The sequence below is a fragment of the Aptenodytes patagonicus genome, chromosome 4, assembly GCF_965638725.1.
Source record: "Aptenodytes patagonicus chromosome 4, bAptPat1.pri.cur, whole genome shotgun sequence".
NCBI classification, from domain to species: domain Eukaryota; kingdom Metazoa; phylum Chordata; class Aves; order Sphenisciformes; family Spheniscidae; genus Aptenodytes; species Aptenodytes patagonicus.
In genome coordinates this window covers 66,789,428-66,810,482 of record NC_134952.1, presented here as the reverse complement: position 1 = coordinate 66,810,482, position 21,055 = coordinate 66,789,428, and positions in this window count along the sequence as shown.

Genomic DNA, 21,055 nt, shown 5'->3' with positions numbered 1-21,055 from the left:
CACCTTCCCCTCGCTCTCAGTCACAAGGCGGCACCCAAGGGCCGAGGCGCGTTAGCGCCCCGCCAGCCGCGCACCGCCCTCCCGCCCCGCAACCAATCACCGCCGGTCCACCCGCCCGCCCGCCCGCCCCCCGCTCCGCGACGCTCCGCGACGCTCCCCTCCTGCCGCTGCCGGGCTGGGGAGTGCCCGCCGCGCCCGCTCCTCCGGGGAGGAGAGGAGAGGAGAGGAGGGAAGGGGAGGAAGGGGCCCTCGCGGCAGGGCCGGGGCGGGCGGCGCAGGCGCAGAGGGCAGGGCGCGCCGGCGAGGCGCGGGAGGGCGAGCCGGCCGGGGGGGTCCCTGGCTGCCGCTCGGGCAGACGCTCGCTGTGCTCTCTGAACGCAGGTACGGGGCGTAGGCGTTCCCTGTCTGACACGTTTTCAGTTGTCATCTGACATCAAACTAAACTGTTGGCAAACGGAATGATCGTGATGCAAAGGATTTTACCTTCAGAGTTATGCATAAAGTAAATGCATAAAAATGCACAGAAGACAACTTTACCGCTCTTTCTTGGGCTGTTACCATTAATCTTGCTGCTTTTGCAATGTTCACACTAGTTTGTTTGGGTGATAGACGGTCACATTTGAAAATTTCTTAGTGCTGTCTGGCTTCTGTTAGTTTTTATATCAACTGATTTTAACTGGGCCGGCTCTTGTCCTAATAGAAAGCAAAAAGTTAACCATAATACAAATTATTGTTACACTTTTCTATCCAAATTTATTAGCATTGCATTTAAATTACAGTGTATTAAAATAAGTTACTCCCCAGTGAAGCGTGGTGTCCTTCTGACTTTCGCCAATTTTCCTGCACGTTTTCTCCCTGTGCAAACATCAGCGAGCTCAGCTCCTGCAGAAGGCAGCAAGTGCTGTAGGTGTGCTAGGACAAACTGCTGCGACACACCTAGAACAGCTGAGTTCCTTCTGCCTTTTTCTCCCTGTACTTAAGTACTTCTAATCTTTTTCCTCGACAGTTTCAAGAAACTTGCAAGACCTTATTTCTCTAAGAGACTTAACACCACTCCTTCCAGGATGGTTGCAGTTTTATGTCTGTTTCAAAAATTATTCAAGGCAGAGTGACAGAGCTGGAGCAGCAGTATGACTGCATGCTCTCCTTTTCTGTCAGAAATACTTGGTTTGGAAGCAGTAGTGCAGACCTGGGGCAATGACACGAGACAGAGGAGTGAGGGTGAAGGAGAACCTGAAAAAACCTACATTGTTCTCCAGCCTCCCTTTGCGAGCCTTGCAATGAGTACCATGAAATGAGGCTTTCTACAATGGTAACCTGTAGCTGTGCTCTGAAATATTTCACTGTGAGTTTTGAAACAAGTGACACAGGTCCTGTGGAATAACATTTTAATCAAACACTACTATTCACAGTTGAACTGCATGAGAGGAAACAAGACAGCTGTAGAACAGCGTCCTAAATATAAATGCAAGTTGGGTTTTATCATTTTGACAAAGATATGTCTTTGCAGTGAGGTCCTTGCTCTGAGTGAAGGTGTTAACTCATACTCTCACAGGCTTTTGTTGTAGCCAGCAGTGACTGCCCTCGGCTGTGGCACAGAAGCAGCTCCACCGCAGCGGCCAGTTGTTGGAACCCAGCACCAACGGTTCGATAAATGTACCTCTGGTTATGCAGTAGAGGTAAATAACTGCCTTTGCTGTTTATGTCCCCTAAGGGACATATTCTGCATTAAAATGAACTGAGTCATTCCCTGCAGACTTGCACTGAGATGTCAGGTATCAAGCTTACTGCGATAAAACCCCTGTATACTAGTTTCCATATATCATAGAATCATATCAGTATCAACATATGAATATATCTTGAATATATTTCCATATATTGATACATGGATAATTTATGTACATGGAATTCTTGTCCTATCTCCCATCCCCATTATTCCATGGAAAGGATTTGGTTTAGGCTTAAACAACACATCATTTAGGACAGCCTCATTGGGTTAGATATATCTTGAAGTTGTTGCTTATTTGCTTTTTCTTCAAAGTGTCTTTTCTGTTTGAGATTTGGGAGAAGAGTCACAGTATTACCTTGTTCTGTGAGATGTGACCCTAGCCAGCTTTCTCTGTGCTTTGTTTTTAGGATTTAGCCAATCTCTATTTTTACCTGCTTCATTTACATCATAATATTTTGTAAATAATACATGTGATTTTTTAATAAAGAGATCCCAAATATTTCTGGAAAGGAAAAAAACCTGAGACTAAGCGGTATTTCCTACAAGTATTTCTTGGGACAATATTTACAATATCATTTTAGCAATCAAACCATCAACAGGATCAAATTTTATTTAGTTACTTGCCAGGAGAAGAATTTATCCTCAAGAAACATCATGTGAGCAATAAATTCTAACCTACTCTTTTGCTCAGATTTTACATAAGCATTTAAAGTCAATGGTAATATATTTCATAAAAGCTATTTAAACATGGAAAAGGTCATCAGGATTCATACTGACATGCTTCATACTACTCAGGTTTGCACACATGCTTGTTATTAGTTATTCACAGCACAATTTCTCACAGAAGGGGCGGGGGGGAGGATAAATGCAGAAGTTGAATGCCAGTTCTGTTTTTACTTTTACATTCAGGATGTCAAGGCAAGGGGGGACAATCATCTTTTCCATCCATCCGCCTCACTACTCCATATTCTGAGTGTTTGATAGCAGGCCAGGTTGTACCATGGCCCTGCTCATAATGCTTTACAGTACTTCAGATAGATTGGTGAGCTTTCAACAGTTGGAGGTACTGGTCACAGTGACAGGCACTGACTAACACAGACTTAAACCTTTCACCTTGCACTACGTTGATTGTGTTTGTAAAGAAAAAAAATACTAAGTTTTCATTAGAGCCCATTTGGTTATAAAAGATAAATTATTACTCAAATGAGCTGTAGCTCCCTCTTACGGTAAGGTTTGAGATGTTACGCTGTTGTGTAAAATGCCTATCCCCAAGACAAGAGCTTCCCATACAGCTTATGAGGAGTCGCTGCTTTCACTAAAATGTGACAGTACTCTGGATTTAAATGACAACACACTTTTTGTTCATTTAATTCAGATACTCCAGCTCTATTATGAAATGGTTTGGAGGAAATGATTTACATAAATATTCTGGTACTCGCTCACTGATTCCTGGGGTAGGAAAGGTCCGGTGAATAGTGCTTTGCAGTCAGAATGCCCTGCCTCCGTCTTCAAGGTTTAGTACGACCCTAGTTAGAATTAACGGCCAAAGCACTTAAGTGAGATGCAGCTATTGGGAACAGATAGATACAGGTATGTTATTCATTGTATTGATAGTTCAGTTTCTGAGTCAAGGGCCTATTTTAACGTTACTTTTTGAAATATATGGGGAGTCTATCATCTCTGAATAGTTCATATCTGAACTTGGTAATAATTGAACTGTCATCTTTCTAACTTTCCATCTTTCTAATGGAGTGAACCAACATGCTGAAACTATTTACGAACTTCAGATCCAATCCTGACCTGAAGACTTTGGCCTTTTGCTATTTCTGGCAGTGCCAGGGCTTTTCTTGTTTGTTATCAATAGTACCTGTGTTACTGCTCTTTTAAGACTTTTCATAGCATTAGTCTTAGAGCATTCTGTACCTTTTTATTAAATCTTGCCTTAGTCATTTTTGATGCCCAGTATTGTTTCATTTTTTTGCAGTTTATGAATGTGAGCCATACAACAATCCTGATTTTTTTTTTGAGTATCACTACTGAAGACTCAGCTGCTGCAGCATTGAAAAATGCACGTGATAGTCCTTCCGGTATGACAAGATGGTTCCTTTATGACAAAAGAACATTTCACAGCTTGAGCATAAGCAACGATAATACGTTATTTGCAAGATGGTAATCTACTTCTAAAAGAATTATAATAATATTTTGTTAAAAATTTCTGAGGCTAGATTAGTTTTAATGCAAATTTAGAGAATACTTCTAAAAATCCGTTTGAGATTTATATAGACAGCTGTAAACAAACTGTCACAGGCAGATGTCATACATAAAGAGACGAGACCTGTAACAATTCTTTTTGAAGATTTCTCCTCTCTTTTATGTTTGCAAGTGTTTAAAATCCTTCTAGCATGTCAGCTTCTGCTATCTTTCTCATGAAAAAAAGAGAAAATTTGCATTTGAGATTTGAAGTTTTTGACATTTTATATTCTCTTCAAAACCCCAACATTTTTATTAAAAAAATTGAAAAAATCTTCACCTCGCTATTCCAGTATTCCACTGAAATACTGCACAATATTTCAATATATTAGAACACGATGACTATTAAAGAATTGGGTCAGTCATTATTAAAAGAATTAAACTGAAGCTGAAATTTAAACTTATATGTCATAGCATGAATCCATGAGTACTTGTGGATACAATTAAGGCTTGACTGCTTGGCTCAGAGCTGCTGTGACTGTAACATAATACTGTATTTTAACCTGCTAAAGAACTCAGGGAACCTTCTTCACATCCTGAATGTAAGAAGTCCTTTGTTAAATTTTTGAAAGCTGAATCACAGTGTTCATCCTATCAACTATGTCCAACATCATTAGAGATGATACCCAAGAGAAATATGTGCTGTTTTAAGTAAAACCACTTCATTTCTTACCTGTGCAGCTTCCTTGATAGTTGCAATAATCACAAACCGCCGAGGCATTCAGAAAAGGTAACGTGTCTTTATGAATTCCTTATTCTTGCCTCATTTAAGCCTCTGTCTCATGGAATTACCCCGGTATGAATTTCTCCTTTGATTCCTTCCTTTGTGCAGAAGGCTAGAGAGATGCAAATCAAGAAAGATAATAGAGCTTTCAGGAGTACAATCTTCCATTGTGACTGTTTTCTTGAGAATAGAATTAGTTAGAATTTGTGGTTCGATGCTGAAACATGTACCTCTGAGAATGCACCATCATTCTTGGTAGTAAAATTCTGATCATAAAATATAAATCTGTTCAACTCTTTCAGCTGTGTTTGGTATTTACAGATTTGATTGATCTTCGATTTCAATTCAGATTTTATCTTTCCAGAACATTCAGAGCTGGGATGCTACTTATAAGTAAATGAAATGATCTAAGCTTTTGGACAGCTCACAGTATGCTCTAAACTTAACATTTTGATACGTATGAATTCAGGATTCTTGCTGACCTAATCACTAATTATTGTATTGCTTTGATGGTAAGATGTAGTGCTGCTAGGGAAAATGAAAGCTTCAGAGTACAAAAATTGGCAGAAAGTGTTCTGTACCTTTAGTTTACTTACACATTTTTCCTTTTTAAGCAGAAGGAAACAGTGAGGAGATAACAGTGATGTGGTTGTTGCAAAGAAATCGGCAGAAAAAAGTACTCCAGGTCCTCGTACTACACAGAAATGAAAGTGGAATTACAGAAACTGTCTTTGGAGGAAAAAAATCCATCAGCCCAGATTTAAAACTGTAGAACTCTACAGCCCAGGAATTTGTAGCTGGTCCTCTAACATTTCAACATTTAAAGAGTTATAAATGGGATCACACAGACTATGTTCCAATCTGAAAATAAAATAAATTTCAGTATACAACAGTGGCTTCTGAGAAAGGAAATAATCAAATTAAGTTAAATTACTCACATTTTGAACGGACTTTGACACAGGATTGCACAGATAGTATTTACCAAGAAACTCCTAAACTTTTCTTCCTTTATACTAATCATTTTAGCAGTTGGCCATCTATAAGAATGTATTTACGTGAAACAAATGTTTCTTCCTGCACTGTCCAATGCTTAACTCTGTATTTCACTTTGCAGAAAAGTTAACATACTGCCTGTATTTCATTTCCATTGAAGTGGCTCATGTGACCAGAGCAAATCCCAGAGCTGTTGCGCAGGAAGAATTCCTGTTCATCTCAATGAAAGGACAGACTCTGCTACTCATAAGTGCATCACTTTTTAGCTTATTTGCTCCCAGTGATTTTAATGAGAATGCCTACACACTAATGAACTGACAGCAGCACAATCTAGCCGTCAAACTGTTAGCTGAGCTCTGCAACTCCATAATGAGATTTATAAAATTCTATACCTTAGTTGCATGAGCAGAAATTACAGTAGTAGTGATATCAGACTTCACTGTCACACTATAGGTTTAAGATTATATTTTTTTCCTTTTATCCAGCATTCCACTTTCCATATATATCAGGATCAGAAGAACATAGGACTAATAAATTGCTTGTCAGACTATTTCTTGTACTTTGGAAGAATTCAAATTGGCAGTGGGCATGAATGCCAACCTGTCCTCGTTCAAGATTAAAGTTACGACAGCAGGCCCACTATGGCAGAGAGATGAGAATTTTCCTTTCTTTCTTCATTCAAGCTGAGAGAAAGGCAGAAGTGAAATAATAAATAAAACCTTGGTTCTCCCCTTTTGTTTGGGCACTGACTAGTACAATTAGATTGCTTGCACAAGCCAGGAGATACATCATCAGTATAGGTACTATAACATGTACCTTTATGAACAAAGAAAGCGGGGGCGGGGGGGAAGTGATTAGCAGGAGAAGGGAAATGAGTCCAGAATCCCCGAGGTTAAAAGGCTTTGAGCATGTGTGTGTGTCTGTATGTTGATACTATGGAGATCCTTAATAATTGCTTTGTAAAAGCTTGACCTTGTGACAAGAATTAGGCTCTCAAGGATCTCGTAATACCCCAAGGTTAATGGTCCTGACTTGTTTCTCACAATCTTTTCTATCTCCCCACCCTCATTAGGGATGGATTTTACAAGCATTCTTTTAGGGGGTGCATGGTTCATTAAGCCTTTTTTCATTAATCTGCTCCAAATTGGTCTTGATATGATCCCTGCTTTCCACTGCAATTGGCTTAGGAGCTGAATTATCCCTGACATTTGCTCCTTTCGGCAGGATCTTAGCAATAGGGTACCATGGATCAAGGGGTTTATGGTGTTAAGACTCATGCATTGCTCACACTTAAAAATGACAGAACTGCCTGATACCATCAGTTTTGCTGAGATTTTTGTCATTTGAACTTAGTCTTAAACAATTGTTATGTACAGAATTTAATCATTCTGATTATATCACTAACTCAATTGAAAATGTGTTTTTGTGTATGAAAATTCCTGTTTCAGTTTGCTTACATTTAACAGTAAGTGATTTAATCTGGACTCTAGGAAACTTTAAAAGACTTACTTATGTTTAGGTTTTATGTGAAATTATTCAATCTGGTTGAAGCTTTTTCTTTTAAATCTTCCATCTGAACTACTTTAAAATAATTAAAAATAAATCACAAGCTGAAGGTTGTTACTTTCTAAAGAGGTACTGTAATTTGTTTGAATTGATTAGTTTGAAGGAAGCTTTATGATAACAATAATCTTACAAGCTACCGCTTTTAAATTTTATTGCTTTCAGTACAGAAAGTAAGGTTTTTATATTTTAAGTGCCAGTAACTGAAAGTAATTCCTTGTTCCTTGTAATGAATGCTCCATTTGCTGTAATTAATAGCATAGCGTTGCTAAATAGTAGGGGTTTTATGTTTTTACTAACCCTTTTTCCTCCTCAGCAAACCAAGGATCTAGCGGGAAGTGTTTTTCCCCCAAATACCTGCATATGTCATGTGAGGTACTCATTTCTGACTTGCTTGGTATGAGCATTTTTTTTGTTCATTGCCCGAAGTACAACTTTTCCATCTGTTTGATCAGCTGTTACAATATCCCAGCCATAAATTCTGTTACTAGCAAGCACCTAATTTTATTGCTACATAATGGGCAAGAACAGATATTAAACTGGCTAGATACAGCTAATACTTCCAAGCATGCTGCCCCAGTGCTGCTTGGGAAGCAACTTCCTCCTCTTTGACTTATTTTACAACAAGTAATTGACTGAAGTCCAGTTTTCAAAGTAATAAATAATTATAGGAAAGACATCCAATTCCAATTAGGATTTTTATTTAAATTGAAAACTGTATCTTTTCAAGTGAATTCAAAGTGCTATTTGACAAATGTATGCATTTATCAGTAAAGATGGGTTCAATATACTAAGAGTTCTATCAGAGTTCTCACTTCTGTCACAGGCCTTGTTGTGGTTAAAGAATAGGTGCAATTACAGCACCTACTAAATAGATTACAAGTGACAGATTTGATACACAGTTCTCAACAGAATTATCATTTGATTCCGTAGGGATCTAGTCTTGCCACTCACTTATCAGAAGGTGTAAGTGGCCTTAATAATCCTTAAGACCATTTACAGAAGAAATTTACTGTGAATTTACATTTACAGTACCCCAAAAATGGAACTGTTAGTGTTAGCATATATCATCCAATTCAAGTGTTCATGTTTTAGGAAGAATATTTAAAACTTACACAAGTGCCGAATCCCTTACTGAAGAGAAGCCTGAAAAAGCTCTATGTTTCTTTATTAAGAAGAGGAAAAAAGTAAAAGGTAACCTAAGTGCTGACAGCAGCCTAAGGAGAAAACCTGTATTAATTGAGGGCTTTTAATATGCAGAAAGCCACTGACAAAACTGAAATCATTGGTATCCAATTTGGAAATAAACACAGTTTAAAAAAAATAATAACAAAAATGAAAACTAACTACAATAACTATACAAGTAACTAAAGATCTGGTGGATTTCCCATTGCCCTAAAATTTACACATCAAGTTTGGATATGGTTCTGAAACAACTACATTTTATTTATAATGCATTAGCAAGCTTTGTTAAGGATTTACCCTGTCGTAACCTATGGTTATTGCTGTGTAGAAGTTCAGACTGAGTTATCACAATTTTAGTTCTTAAAACTTAGGAAATACATGAAACTTCAAAATATTACCCATACAGAAAACAAAGTGCCTAACAAGGCTTACTGTGTACTTTTTTTTGTTTTGTTACAAAGGAAGGAGTCTTTCAATTTGAAAGCACTTTGTCCTAATTACAAATAATGAAAGACAAATAGCCTTCACTGACTGTGCGAATCATCTGTGTCTGTAAGACTCATTGAAGAGTGACTTACCTTAAGATTACACTGTTATGCTAATTAACTAATTACACTAATTAACCTCCAAGGTTGAAAAAAAATCAGAATTTCATAAATTCCTTTTGATTATTTATTACTTTGTATTTATATTTGTCTTATATTGTGGTTATCATAGCGTTCAACAAGATATTTCCCTTAACAAAAACCACATTTCTTACTTTTTTAGCTACTTTTAGCTAAAAAATATTTAATAATCAATAATATCAATTGTTGGAGCAATTTTGCTGCAATAAAGAATTATTCCAGTGGTATTTGAAACAGGTTAGTAAGCCTGGTGGTAGAACAATTTGAATGGCTTTTGATGAAGCAAGCAGAAGGCTAGACACTATAGAAAGCAAAATTCATTTTCAGAATTGGTGCTTTGTTTTCAAAACTGATGTTAGCGAGTGAGTTATTTAATTGATTTTGTAAAATATTTACATGTAGTTGGACAACTACATAGAATCATAGAATTGTTTAGGTTGGAAAAGACCCTTAAGATCATCGAGTCCAACCGTTAACGTAGCACTGGCAAGTCCACCACCAAACCATGTCCCTAAGCACCACGTCTACACATCTTTTAAATACCTCCAGGGATGGTGATTCTACCACTTCCCTGGGCAGCCTGTTCCAATGCTTGACATCTCTTTCCGTGAAGAAATTTTTCCTAATATCCAGTCTAAACCTCCCCTGGCGCAACTTGAGGCTGTTTCCTCTCGTCCTATCGCTAGTTACTTGGGGAAAAGAGACCGACACCCACCTCGCTACAACCTCCTTTCAGGTAGTTGTAGAGAGCAATAAGGTCTCCCCTGAGCCTCCTCCAGACTAAACAGTCCCAGTTCCCTCAGCCACTCTTCATAAGACTTGTGTTCTAGACCCTTCACCAGCTTTGTTGCCCTTCTTTGGACACAAGGATGAGGAAAAGGCTGAGGTACTTAGTGCCTTCTTTGCCTCAGTCTTTAACAGTAAGACCAGTTGTTCTCGGGGTACCCAGCCCCCTGAGCTGGAAGACAGGGACGGGGAGCAGAATGAAGCCCCCAAAATCCAAGGGGAAATAGTGATCTTAGACATACACAAGTCTATGGGGCCGGATGGGATCCACCCCAGGGTACTGAGGGAGCTGGCAGAAGTGCTCACCAAGCCACTTTCCATCATTTATCAGCAGTCCTGGCTAACCGGGGAGGTCCCAGTTGACTGGAGGTTAGCAAACGTGACACCCATCTACAAGAAGGGCCGGAAGGAGGATCCGGGGAACTACAGGCCTGTCAGTCTGACCTCGGTGCCGGGGAAGGTTATGGAGCAGATCGTCTTGAGTGCCATCACGCAGCACGTACAGGATAACCAGGTGATCAGGCCCAGTCAGCAGGGGTTTATGAAAGGCAGGTCCTGCTTTACCAACCTGATCTCCTTCCATGACCAGGTGACCTGCTTAGTGGACAAGGGAAAGGCTGTGGATGTTGTTTACCTAGGCTTAAATAAAGCCTTTGACACCGTTTCCCACAGCATTCTCCTAGAGAAGCTGGCGGCTCACAGCTTAGACAGGTGTACTCGTCGCTGGGTAAAAAACTGGCTGGACGGCCGGGCCCAGAGAGTTGTGGTGAATGGAGTTACATCCGGTCGGCGGCCGGTCATGAGAGGTGTTCCCCAGGGCTCAGTTTTGGGGCCGGTCTTGTTCAATATCTTTATCAATGATCTGGATGAGGGGATCGAGTGCACCCTCAGTAAGTTTGCAGACAACAGCAAGCTGGGCGGGAGTGTTGATCTGCTCGAGGGTAGGAAGGCTCTGCAGAGGGACCTGGACAGGCTGGATCGATGGGCTGAGGTCAATTGTATGAGGTACATAATATACACCATTGACTTTTCAAATGACACATCTAAAAAGCCCATGAGTTATACTGACTCAGGAATTGGGCCTGTTATTTTTCACAGCGTACATAGGCTTTATAAATTGTATTGGTTCAAGCAAAGATTTAACAAGTGCCTAAGTGATTCAGTAGTTCTTGCTACGGACTTACGTGTTTTGCTGATGAAGTCACTACTACTGGCTGGCTGCTTTGGGCTGCATAAGAAGTGTCATCTTCTTTCTTGACTTCTGTACTGGTAGATACAATAAAAACCTTGTAGGCCATACATTCACTACCTGTGAGGAAAGACATTTGTTTAATTTGGGTTTTCCAGGAGGCATCAAGGGAATTGTACTTGTAGAGTAGCATCCTACTGAGGCAGAGAATGACAACCCATTCCACAAGGAATTTGGAGTATGAGGAAGCGTGTAAGCCACTGAAGCCAAATCTGAACACAAGGTACAGACTAGTTAGCTGGCTCCTGTCTGGTTTCAGGATAGAGACACATTTTTACCACAAGACAAAAAGATCTTTTTGTTATTACCAGTATAGTTACCTCTTGTATTTTATTCTACTGTAAACATGTCCCACTGCAATATCTTCTGCCTCAGTAACTAAAAAAAAAACCCTGCACAACTAATTTGTTGCTTTTAATTGTTCTTTCTTTAGAATCAGTGCTTTATTCTTTCTTACTACCAGTGAGTGTATGCTTATCCAAAAAATAAATCAATAAAGAGATTCGCAATTCAGGAGGTTGTTCCAGCACAGAGGAAGGATTAAAAAAAGTATATATAACATAAAAGCCACAAAGAATTTATGTCAGATAGACACTTGATGTTGATAGCCAATAAAGATAATTAATACATCCACTAGAGAATAAAGAAAGAAAAGAATTAAGACAGCAACATCACAAAAAAAATTTAAATAACGTAGGTCTATCTCTTTTCATCACAGAGACTAAATAGTTACAGATTAAGAGTTCAAAACGACACCGTTTCTTTACATGTGGGAACAGATGGATAAATTCAAGGGCAGCAAGTAGTCTCCACTAGATATTGTCAGGCAAGTACAGAACGTATGGACTACTATCAAAAGCCAGAAGACAAGAGGAAGAGTCAGATAATGGAGATGCACAGATACCTAAACCAGAAGTTACATAGTTTCTGGTAATGACAGATCAGTGAAACTTTTTTTCAGCTGAATGAATGTGATATGTTCTAGAGTCTAAAACATTAAGTCCAAATCACCCTTGTAGAGGAAAAGCATCTCTGTCCAGTTCTTCAGAATTCCTTAACCATGGGTCCCTTCCAACCCAGACTTTTCTGTGATTCTCTGATTCTCTATCAACAAATTCTTGGCTTGAAAAAGTGGTTGAAATTACTTATTTTCAAGGCATTCCACAGAAGGTTACAAGGGAAATTAAAAATTCTAAAAAGGCAATGTAGTGCCTCAACAGATGGCTAAAAGAAGCAGAACTGAAAACAAATACACAGTTTCAAAAGCACAAGAGCAACGACAATAGAATTTGAGGCACGGAAAGGCTATGAGATATACTAATAGACTGAACAGACTGGGATGATTTAGTGCCAATGTATTTATTAAGCAGTATTAGGAATATAAATTAATTTTTATGCTTACCTGGTAGGATCAGTATCAGCAGTTCTTTTAACAAGTTTTTAATATAGTTACTGTAATTTAAAAAAATGTTTTAGGATTCAAATGATTCTCTTTCTCTGAGAATCACTGTCCTTGTGTATATAGTATACTTTGCTAGTAAAATACGATCCTAACGTATGATTATTTTTGTGTTCGAGACATAAGTATATATGTGGATATTACACAATGGCTGCTTATTTCTTCTCTAAGATACTGGCTGATTTAATACCCAGCATGACTTTGCCAAGCACCATCTTCACAGGGATAAATTAATGGATAAATTAATGGATAAATTATTTCACAATAGACAAGCATTCTACAAAAGTAAAATGCATCAATATAATCCTTACCTATCCAGCAGACAGTTTTGGGCAACCACACGCTATTTTAATTACTGTTCCTTACACAGAAGCAGTCCTCCTCCCATTTTTATCTTGTCTCTCAACAAGCTTCAATTAGAAAGAATTTTTTGAGTGTAAACAACAACAAAACACACAACACTGCCAGCCAAACCAGCTCTGGCCTGGTGAAAGACCAAGTACTGTTTTTATTTTAAAGGTTTCAAGCCAAAGTTGCAGCCTTCTTCACCATGGTGATTACTCTCATCCTAGCACCTATACAGCCAGTTCGATGACTCTAGCAAGAGCAACTGGACAAAATGCGGTGAGTGCTGCTAATCTCCTGATAAACATTTACTTTGTTTTTATGATTGTCAGTGCTAAAAGATTTTTCAGTTTCTTCCCCTGTATCTTTGCTATGACACACAATTAGATTACTTGAAAAAATAATTTCTAACATACACTTTACAACAACTCAGTGCAACCCCCTGCAAATTTGCAGTATGTTTACAATATTATTTGGAACAATGTCTGACAATGCTGTCACATTTACTACACTGCAAACCTGATGCCTATAATACTTGAAAAAGAGCATGTCAAAAGGGCAAAGGTGCCTTGTGCAGAAGAAAACTTGTATTTGATGCTCAGGCCTAGTTACTGCCTCTGCAGTCTCTGTTATTTTACACTTAGGTCTTTGATGAAAACACTTCACAACCATATCACCAAGGCTGCGCAATTTCTGAAGTGCTGCCATACTGTTGAAAAGCATCCTTATCCAAAAAGATAAAGACATTACATGCAATTGAAATAATCACAAAATGAGGGTAAAAGAAGTCATCAGACATACTGATTAACCCATACAGCTCATGAACCCAAGAACAGGCAGGTCAAAATGTGTTCATAGACTCAGACACTGTCTATCAGTTCTTGCCCCCACTTTTGACTACATTCCTGCTGCAGAAATCCAAACATCACTAATGCCTAACCTAGCCTGTTAAAATAAATCAGTAAATCGTGCTTCTCCAGTCTCATGTATTTCCTTCATATTTTGAGAGAAATAATCTTTGCCTCCATAGGGTTTTGTGTCATGCTGTCTAAGCAGACCATTCCATTCTCAAGAAAGCTGACTTGGCAATATTTTAGGCACCCTTGTGTTGAAGATTATCTTAAGTTTTACTGAATCTTTCTATATTTTGTGTCTGTTGTGAAATAATAAGGTTAGCCTCTATGTTAGCGTTACGTATGGGTTGCTGTGCTACTTGTCATCCGAGGCTGTGTTGCTCGAAGTCCCTGTTCTCTGGACCATGTTAGCCTTAGTCCTTACTCTCTAGACCGTAACCAGAGCACTTAGGTTCTATTGTATATAGGATGAGTTATTTGACAACCTGACAAGGTAGATATATATCTGGCCAACTCGGCAACAAAACTTGGTTTTAAGGTATCCTGAAGTGAACCGCCTTCATTATACTACTAAAAAACACACCCACAGGTCAAGAAGACCCTTGCCCAGGTGAAGACCCTTCCCCTGCACAAGCATAGTAACAGAAAATAATGACACAGCAGATATTATAATTCTATGCAAATCACTAACCAATCATTGTAACAGCGAGTATACTACCTTGTAATTTTTGTGTATAAATGTAACGGTGAACTCGGCATAGGTGTGCTTGATTTGTGGAAATTCCACCTAGCACTCGGTGCCACAATAAAGAATGCCTGCTTTCTAAAACTCCAAATTGAGTCTTAGAGAGTTTTTCATCTGCTGACTTACGGTAACGGATTTGGCGACCCAGATGGGACACTGCTCTTGAGCCTCGACGGATCCTGGGATCGCGGAACCTCAGCCGGCACCGAGGGATTCTCGGAGAGGATTTTTCCCGATCCCTGGACCGAAGAGCCCCTGAGCGAAGAATATTCTTTTGTGAGTATTAAGGCACTCTTTTGGAAATTTGGATACCTGCCTGTCAGACGCAGCGAAAGCTCCGCAGGGTTAGGTTTGGGACCCGGGCAGGGGCTAGGCCCCGTTTGGTAGGGGTTAAATGTCCCCGTTTGGTAGGGGTTAAATGTCCCCATTTGGCAGGGGCTAGTCCCCATTTGGTAGGGGTTAAACGTCCCCGTTTGGAAAGCCTGCCTGTAAGGCGCAGCAAAAGCTACGCAGGGTTGGGGCTAAGAGGGTACCCGTTTGCAGTCGGAAGCCTAGGCGTCTGCCCGTAAGTCATAAGCGAAAGCTATTGCTGGGTTGGACTTCGTTTGGTTATATAACTGGCGAGCCATATATATTAATATTTATATATATAATATATAATATATATAATATATATAATTATTTTGTAATTATAATTTTATAATTACCTTTGAGTATTTTGTCATAATGGCATCAGGATTTGTAAAACTGTTTAAGAGTAAAAGTGCTGGGAATTTAGCGACGGATGAAAAGATACCAAAAACCTCGCCGTTGGGGTGTTTGTTAGCACATTGGGGTGATTTGCATGATGATTTACGCAAAAGCCAGATGATTGAATATTGTAACCATTGGCAGCCTTTGTATGGTTTGGAGGATCAGGAAAAGTGGCCAAAGAACGGAACTTTGAGTTATAATACTATTTTGCAGTTAATGCTGTTCTGTAGGAGTGAAGGCAAATGGAATGAAGTACCGTACGTAGATTTGTTCTTTTATTTGAGACAGCGAGTGGATTGGCAGAATGAATGTAAGTTAATCAGTCGAGATAATTTGGTAATGGCATTAACTTCAGAAAATAAGAAAACAGAGTTGTTGTTCGGCTTGTGATATTGGAAAGAGGTGCATTAAGTGTACAGTACCAAAAGAGGATGAAATGGAATTAGAACTAGAAGTAGCACCCCCACAGGAGGGACGGAATTTCCCTCCCTCATGTGTAAGGGAAAGAAGTGTTGAAACAGAACCAGATAGTAGTGGAATGGGGGAGGAGATAGAAGAAGTAGTGATTCATACTCCAGTTTCCCGAAGAACTAGACAACAAACCCAACTGCTAGCTCCTTTAAGGCAGGGAGTAGGACAGAACGGGCCAGTATATGTGAAGGTGCCGTTTTCAATCACAGACTTGATGGCGTGGAAACAAGCAGCAGGGGTATACAGAGAAGATCCAGAGAGGGTAGGAAGTGTGGTAGAGACAATTATTAGAACTCAGGATGCTGACTGGAATGATTTACAAGTGATATTGGATAATTTGTTGGATAGTACTGAGAAGCAGATGGTATTAAAAGTTGCAAGAGTACAGGCAGAGGCAGCACACATGAATGAAACTCTCCCTGGAACTTTGGAGCAGAATTTTCCTTTGGGAGATCCCCAATGGGATCCAAATAATATAGAACACAGAAGGCAGCTAAATCGATATAAAAAATGGGTGCTGTATGGAGTAAAGCATGCAATGCCAAGAGCTTTAAATTGGTCTAAATTATATGAGGTAAAACAAGGTAAGAATGAATCTCCCTCTGTATTCCTAGAAAAATTAAAGGAGACTGCTAGAAAATATACTGATTTAAAATTGGAAACAGAGGCAAAACAACTAACCTGATTAACGCTGCAGTCTTTTTGAACTCTGTGCAGGAAGAAGGACAATTAGAACATGACTGTTTGGTGACTATTGAACATGTCCATTCCAGTCGAGAAGACTTAAAGGATAGACCGCTGGATGATCCTGATTGGGAATTATACACGGACGGTAGCAGTGTTGTGGAGGATAGAATCCGATATGCAGGATATGCGGTGACTACTGAGAATTCTGTTGTAGAAGCAAATTCTTTACCTTGCACTACTTCAGCCCAAAAGGCAGAACTGGTAGCCTTGATGAGGGCATTAGAACTAAATGAAGGAAAGAAAGTGAATATTTGGACTGATTCAAAATATGCCTTTGGTGGGGTACATGTTCATAGAGTCCTGTGGAAGGAAAGGGGATTATTATCCTCCCAGGGACAAGTATTAAATACAAAGAAGAAATCTTAACATTAATACAAGCAGTCCAGAAACCGACTAAGGTGGCAATCATGCTCTGTAAAGCACATCAGTCAGGAAATACAAAAGAAATTATAGGAAACAAATTGGCAGAACAGCTAGGAGGATTGCAAAAAGAGATGCCTTCCAAATGGCATTAATCCCTACTAAAACCATTGCTCTACCAAGAGATAAACCTAAATATTCAGAGGAAGACGAGAAATTAGGTAAATTGCTAAATGCAAAAAAAGACTCTGGCAGGATGGTGGATAACATCACAAGGCCACTTATAATGAGGGAAATAACACAGACAAAACATAAGGAATGTCACTGGGGAGCAGAAGCATTGGTGGCACTTTTAAAGAAACATAGTATCAGTAAAAATGCTAGAAATAGCTAAAATGATTAACTGCGAAATGTGAAATATGTTTGAAAAACAACCCAGTTGTAAAGAAAAAGGTTCAAATGGGAATACTGAAATCAGGAATGGAACCAGGAGATTATTGGCAAATCGATTTTTCAGAACTACCTTGGCAAAATGGGTATCGGTACATTTTGGTAGGAGTTGACACTTTTACAGGATGGCCAGAAGCCCTTCCCTGTCGGACCAATCAAGCAAAAGAAGTCATTAAGTGGCTATTGCAGGAACTTATCCCAAGATTTGGGGTACCTATCGGAATATCTTTGGATAGAGGTCCACATTTTAGGCACTTAGGGACATGGTTTAGTGGGTGGTGGTGTTGGGTCGATGGTTGGACTTGATGATCTTAGAGGTCTTTTCCAACCTCAATGATTCTATGATTCTATGATTCTATTTTATTGCAGAAGTGGTGCAGGGCATTAGTAAAATGTTGGGAATTACCTGGAACCTACATACACCTTGGAGGCCACAATCCAGTGGAAAAGTAGAAAGAATGAAGTAATGAACTACCTTGTAATTTTTGTGTATAAATGTAACGGTGAACTCGGCACAGGTGTGCTTGATTTGTGGAAATTCCACCTAGCACCTGGCGCCGCAATAAAGAATGCCTGCTTTCTAAAACTCCAAATTGAGTCTTAGAGAGTTTTTCATCTGCCGACTTACAGTAACACTTGTTCTTCAAAGAATACAACACTGCAGTTATTCCCTCACTCTCCAGTATTATAAAATTGCCACCTGCCTCCTGTAAGGCATTGATTATGTTTCCATTGACCTAGCGGGCAGAGAGTCAAGTGCTTAGGATGCAATACGCTGCTCTGTATGACTGCAGACAGGCATCTCGGGTAACATGACAAAAATTGTTTCTGGACAGGCGCTGGCATCAGTCCAAGATGAGTCAAACCTCTTCAAACAATTCCTGTTATGGATTTGTAGTTACATGTTTTCTGTTTGCAAATTTTCTCTGGGATGCTGATAAATATTAAAAGTGTTCAAATTTTTCTTTCCTGGATAAAAAATTTCAGTATTCCTTGCTACAGCCTAATAGTGCTAGGTTTTCTGCACATTTTATTCAAATAATCTTCCAAAAGAGACCATCATTTAATTTGGAAAAAAAAGGGCAATGGTTTTCTAATATTAACTAGTAAATGATATTTTCATAAACATCAATTTGCTGTGTCTTGAACAGTCAGTAAAGTGCAATCACTCACTTTGTGTTTAGCTGTGTATTTTTACACAAAAGGTATAGCACAGGACGAGAGAGTACAATCTGATAATGTAAATTAGCAGCAATGCCAGCAAAGACTCCTGGAGTTGCTCCCCTGGATCTTCCATGTGACACACTCCTATTTACTAAATAATCTGTGTCTGTGTGATTATGGTTCTTACAGACATAAACAACTTCCAATCTAACAGTTTAATATTGTCAATTTGTTTTGCGTGAATAGTCTTTCAATGAGCATTTTGTCCCTGTGAATATCTGCTTATCTTTTTTTATTCATTTCAAGGCTTTGCAAATGAATGAATGTACTGGTCTAAACTTTCATCAAGATGTCACCAGCAAAACTGTGGCTGATGCAAATTGTCACCATCAGTCCATTGGCAATCTAAGTCTTGCATTTATTACTAATAACTTCTTGAGAGCCACACAAACCCAGTACACTCCCCGAGTCTCAAAAAATTCTTGCTCTCTTCCTAGCATCCCACTGCTGGTAGGCCTGCTCCAAAATACCTGAACACCTGGCTGCAGGAAAGCTGCTCTCACACTAAGTCCAAATTCATGTCTGTTACAAAAGGCACAAGTTTGCTGCCTTCAGACCTGCTCTTTGCCTCCTGGGATCCAGTTTCAGTCTCCCTGAGTATTCCTTAGAGTAGAAGCAAAGTGGAAGAGCTGCCAGAAATCTCCAGTCCAAGGAAAACTTGCTTGTGATCCCACCGCTGTTTTAGCATTACTGACACTTAAGCACCAGCATGTTTATAACAGTCCTTTGAACCAAGCTGGGACCGGTTGAATTTGTGTGTTAACGCATCAGGGTGAGGCGACACAAAGGAGACAACTCTTTTGAATGTCAGTCTACCCCCGAACCATTAAGCTGTCCCTCTGCCTTTCTGTACCCATTTTGCACGATCAGTGCTTAAAACCTGGAAGGACCATTATGGCACAGGAGGTACACAGACTTACTGTGAAATCAGAATCAAATCTTCTAATGCACTCCTATGTTCCTGAAAACAAGTCGGAACCCAAGCTGCTATTTTTGTTAAGATTGCACAAAGGGAAAAAAGTTTCTGACAGCTTTTTTGCATTTCTCCATCGTAGAAGACTGGTTTGTTTTGCAAACTATTTATTTTCTTTTGAAATACAATGTTGTATCTTTTCTGGAAGACCCAGAGCATGAACTAAACTCTTACTGAAAGGGGTATATAGCAGTAGTGTTTTCTTCTATTTAGCATGCTTTAGTAAATAATACTTTATAATTTGTTTACTAGCAATTGAGAACCGATTTTTCTTCCAGCTATCCACAGCGTCTTTCAGGTAAAACAGGGCATAATCTGAGTTACTACTAAAAAACATTTTTAGCAAAATGGAAAACAACTGTGCTTCTGAATTAATTCAGTTTGTGTGCAGAAAGGGAAGAATGGTTTGCAAGCATCAGAATTTCAGCAATTCAGTTCAGAAAAAAGACTGACACGACTTAAGTGTCTCTGAGATGTTAGGCTCTGCCTTCCCTCTTGAAAGCAGTGCTGCTTATGTATCTTCCCGCCACCAATGACCTGGGTTTCCTAGGGGGCTCATCGCTGCCCTGGGGACCCCAGCAGGGCCAGAGATGCTGTATGGGGAGAGGCCAGGGACACAAACAGCATAAACGTCCTCCTGAAGGACTGCTTGTGGAACGGACTCTGGAGAAGGATGATGACTCCACCTCCAACTGCTATCCTCTTCGCTCACACTGCACGTTCTATACAAGCGGGGAACCAAAAAAGCCCCATTGGTGCCTAAATATATAAGTAACAATTGCTTGCAGACGTTTTATCATAACATTAACTTTTCTCCCTTTTTCTGTTTTTTTCTTGTTTAGATTTACTGGAGAAGAGTATTTGAATATGCAAGGCATCCAAGTGATGCCCATGGGATATGGAAGAATTACGTGGCTCTTATTCCAAACATGCATCTCAAACTGCGCTTCCTGAAGAAATTTCCAAAAGTGAGCAACACTACAGCATACACACAGTATTAAATAAAAAAAGTTCCCACTTCCCACACACTGTGACTTCTGTAGTGCACTGACTAAAGGCTTAATATACTTAATAAACTCAGTATGTATGTATTTCATTAAAGACTGAGATGGATTTACATTAAGCATTCGATTTTCATTAATATGGTATACTTTTGACCTGGTGAGGCAGCTGTCCAGACAGAACTATGGGGCTTATATGCAAGTCTGGGATTTCCAAGGACCATTCAACCCTCCAGATGCTGTAGGATTCCCTGAAACAAAGGGAAAAAATAAAGGGGAATAGAGAAAAAGAGTAGAGAGGTTAACTTACGCAGCAACTGTGAAGTAATAAAGGGACAGAGTTACTAGCAGTCAGAGCTGCTACCGGAAATAGCAGAAAATAGACCTGTGCATTTGCACAAACGCAAATGTGAAATGAAGTGTTAAAAAAAGTACTGTTTGGGCAATGAAGCAGTAGGATCAGCCCAGTGCTCTCTGTTCATTTACACCCTGTACTCCGGTTTTACATTATTAAGTAATCTGAGGATAAGGTATGAGATAGAAGTAACACACACAAATAAAATGTAGG